A 4376-nucleotide genomic window follows, 5' to 3' on the forward strand; every position below is an offset into this window, starting at 1 on the left:
AGACAGAAATCAGTCAGGCCCAGTTAAATGTATGACTGAAGGTGGCCACCTCAAGTTTTGTTTTTTGACTGGTCTCTTCTGACTGTGTGACTGTTCTGTGTTCTATGCTTATTGGTTTTATTTTTGTTGTCTCTTTCCCTTTAAATCCTCAGCTTGCATTCCCCCTCAGCCCCATCTTGGTCTGTTCCAAGGTCGGATGCTAGGCATTAGCTGGGATGAGGCATAGGCAGTGGTCAGCCCAGGGCAAGTGAGCCCTCAAAGGTGTGTGTGTGGGACACCATGGGGGAAGATCAGCCTGTGAGGTGGCCACTTTGGCCACTTGCCATGGCTGCTTTAATAACCAGGGCTTGGAATTTCTATCTCTGAGCCTTCTCTATTCCAAGGTTGCTCTGGGCCCTCCTGCTGGCCGCTGGCTTGAATTTTTAGTTATGGATAATACTGAAATATTGCTTTATGCTGTTCTACTTATTGAAAGGCTGGCTCTGGAGTTGGATATGGCTTCTCCCACTCTAAACTCAAGGATATTTGTTTAAAAAACCTCTGTTCTATGTTAGGCGAGTCACCTAATCGTGTTACCTACCCTCTGTCAGGAGAATGTCTCCTAACTGAAAGTCTTAATTTGAATCAAAAGATACGGTTGGATTATCCAACAAAGATTTTCAAAAGTATGGGCAGAAAGCAAACCCCAGGGAATGGCCCAACTCCAAGTTCCTGTAATTGTTCAGCTAACCAGTTTAGTTACCTCTGTCCATACTCAACAATATTTAATAAAATACCAAAACTGCACCTCCATGTGTTTTTATACAAGAATGTACCTCATGCTGGCAGCTGAACTTTGAAATGTAAGAGTCACCCAGGTGGTACTGGTTTTAAAGGCATGAAGGGCTCATGGAGAACAGCTGAGACTTGGCACTGTATGGCAGGACTGGAGTTCCTGAAGGGAGCCCAGGAGAGGCTAGTGATTAAAATGCTGCCCCGTTGCAACAAGGGACCCTAGCAGTTTTTGAGATGCCAGTGCTGTATGATACCAGCGGTGACAATGAGGTGGAGCCAACTAGAGACCAGGGGACTGTTGTGGGGCTTTTACCAGAGAAACTGCTGGGACATGGGTTTAAGCCAATAGAAAGTCTTTATTAGCCGACTGGCGACTGCACTGGGTGTTCATACTGAGCCTTTCTCAGGGTGAGCTTTTAAGCACAAAAAACATATCCTGGGTTGACATACTTCAGTTAAGAAGAACACTTAGCCAGAATTAGAACTACAGAAGCCAAAAAGCAAGGTTATTACTTTCAGAGACTTTCCCAGAACTATGATCTTTGATGGATTAGGCTTTTGTTTTAGTTTTGGCAGGCAGTGCTATCTATGTGTTGAATTTTATGTCCTGAATGGTAGTTCCACCATGGAGTTAGTTGTGCTAAGTTCTCAGGGCTTACTAAGGTCTGGGGTCCTGTAACCTAGACAGGCTATATATGTTACAGAGGACAGAGCCAGAGAGGTGACCCAGGCCCCTTGGAGGAACCACAAAGGATCATGAATGAATTTCAGATAGTGAGCATTGAATTGTTTACCCTGTTGGTATTTTGTCTTCTCTTGACCAGATTATGATTGTGACATGTTTTTTTTTTTTTTTTTTCCTGTCTTGATAGATGTAACGGGGCCCCTAGACCTTAGCAGGCCCACAAACCTTAACACAATTGATTCCATGATGGAAGTACCATTCAGACTATAAAACTCAGCGCATAGCCAGCTAAAATGAAAACAAAAAGCTGAACAAAAAGCTATGAGCCCCAAACACTGAACACTAGAAGCTGGGAATTAACAAGTAGATACCATGGTCCTAGTGTGAGGGGTACCATGATCCAAGTGTGAGAAGCTGGCCACCACCCAGGGCCAGGCCTTTGGCAATATGCAATCTTGCTGTCAAGTAGAACTTGAACTTTAAGAACTGTCACCATTTGCCTTTTGATTTACTCAGAAAATTCACTTCCTTGAGTTTCCTAAGGATCAAATGAAACTATATATAAAGAGCCTAACACATAAAATGCCATAAAGCACTCACCAAATGCAGAGATTTTATTGTTGCTGTCAGAATCAACGAAGGTTTTTCTTTTCTTTTCTTTGTGTGGTTTATACATGAGGAGCCTCTTGAATCAGCATTTTCAGTGGTTATTAGGCAATAGATGCAGTAATTAAGAGAATACATGTTTTCAAGATCCACCCTGGATGGATTCACATGACTGCCTATGCAACTCAGTCTAGTCAAGCCAATTCAATCCATTGTGAAACCCTTTTATGGTATAACATGTCATAAAGTGTCCACAATTTGATTTAGTTTTTATTATTGCATGAACAGTTGGGCTGCTGACACCTCATTTTCTAGAACAGTAGGTGAAGACTGAGAAACATTTGGTTTTTTGCCTGAGATCATACCGTTAGTGGCATTTGATACTAGTGGCATTTGAGTCAGAGTAGGTGTGATTTCAAAGCTTGCATGTGATTCAGAACTCCACCCCACTAATTCTTCAACATGTTGCACTGACAAGTTATCTTTGTATCTGGCTTCAGTTTTCAAGCCTGTGATGCTGTGTGACTTCTTTCCAAAAGACTAGGGAAAGGATGAATGTAAACTGCTGACAGCTGGCGTTGTCTACTTTATTCTCTGTGTCTGGATTAGTATTAGAGTAGCTGAGTAGTGTTTAATGCATGTTTGCCAAAAGAATATGCAAATGTGCTATAAAGCATAATACCCCTGGTGTGTTTGGGGCATAGTTTCATTTAATATGGGGATAATAATTTTTCATGTTAGTTTGCAATTGTGGTTAATTTGTGGGTTGATTTTTGTTGTTGCTAGTAGGAATTAGTATTTTATTATAAAGCTTTTAACATTGGGTAAAATTGACTCCAGAATGAGAAAGCAATTATATTCATGGAGACAGTGCTTGTTAAACTGTTTATCTATAGATAAATACGAGGTGATATTTAATCATTACTGCTGTTTATCTACAGATAAATATGAGGCGATATTCGATCATTATTGCTGGTGAAGGGGATCAGAACATGCTACCCTAAACGTTGCCACTTTGGGGATACAAGCAGTTTTGAGCTAAAAGCTGACGAGAATCAACAGATGCAGAAAGGCTTTTGAGCATCCCTTTATCTACTAAGAGTAAAAACTTGTGAGAGATAAATACTGCTGTAAATCCCCTCTCTAGGGGAGAGTTTTATGGCTGTGAAGGCTATTATGGGTTGCCAACTTGACTACACCTGAAATTAACTATAACCCAAGCGGCCAAGTACACCTGTGAGGAATTTTCTTAATTATACCATTTGAAGTTTGACTACCAACCTTTAATCTGGGCCACAGTGTCTGGTGGCAGCGTATATAAACAATATGGAAGAAGAAAGGTTTTGTTCTTTGCCTGCTTGCCCTCATTCTTACTACTAAGTCCATTCCTTCACTGGCATTAGAATGTACTTCTGTAGGATTCCAGAGTATACTGAAGACCAGCGGAGACATCCAGCCTCGTGGACTGAACAGCTACTGGATTCTTGGACCTTCTGTTAGTAGACAGCCATTGTTGGACTAGCTGGACCACAGCTTGTAAGCCATTCTAATAAATCCCATATACATAACACAAACATAATATATTATATAAAATACATAATATAACATGTATCATATGTTATATATGAGATATATTAGAATATATAACACATAAGAAATATCTATATATGTGTTATATACCATGTGTCATATTATATAATAATTATATAATATAATATATATTATGAACACACACATATATTCACTCTATAAGTTCTGTTCTTTAGAGAACCCTGGCTAATACAATGGCTATACAGAAGATGAAAATTCAGCACCAAAACAGGCTTGCATAAGTAAGTTTACTTAATAATCTTTCTCTTCAACAACTCTCCCATTTTACTTACCTTCCCCACCCAGTCTACCACTTCTAGACATGCTGCCTTTGCTTCATTATTTCCCACAAATTTATTGTCTTTTGTTGAAATGGTATATAAACTTCCAGTTCTGCTTGCTCACTTTGAGTTTTCACTTTATTTCTGTGAGGCTCCTCATATGGGAATGAAAGACCATTTTCTCCTATTAATCTGCCTATTGTCATTTTAATTTGTGGGCCCTATATAAACATAAAAGGGTACAGAGTAGAGGAAACTTTTAAAGCAACATAGGTGTCCCTTACCATAATTGTTGGCATCATGAAACTGAATGAATTAAGATGAGAAAAATGCAGAAGATATTTAAAGGTATGTTTAATAGAACACAGTTCCTTTTATAATCTCATTTTAATTTATATTATTCATTATCAATTTGGATTGTCCTGATATCTAATTGCCTT

This window comes from Peromyscus eremicus, chromosome 9, assembly GCF_949786415.1.
Source record: "Peromyscus eremicus chromosome 9, PerEre_H2_v1, whole genome shotgun sequence".
Taxonomy (NCBI): domain Eukaryota; kingdom Metazoa; phylum Chordata; class Mammalia; order Rodentia; family Cricetidae; genus Peromyscus; species Peromyscus eremicus.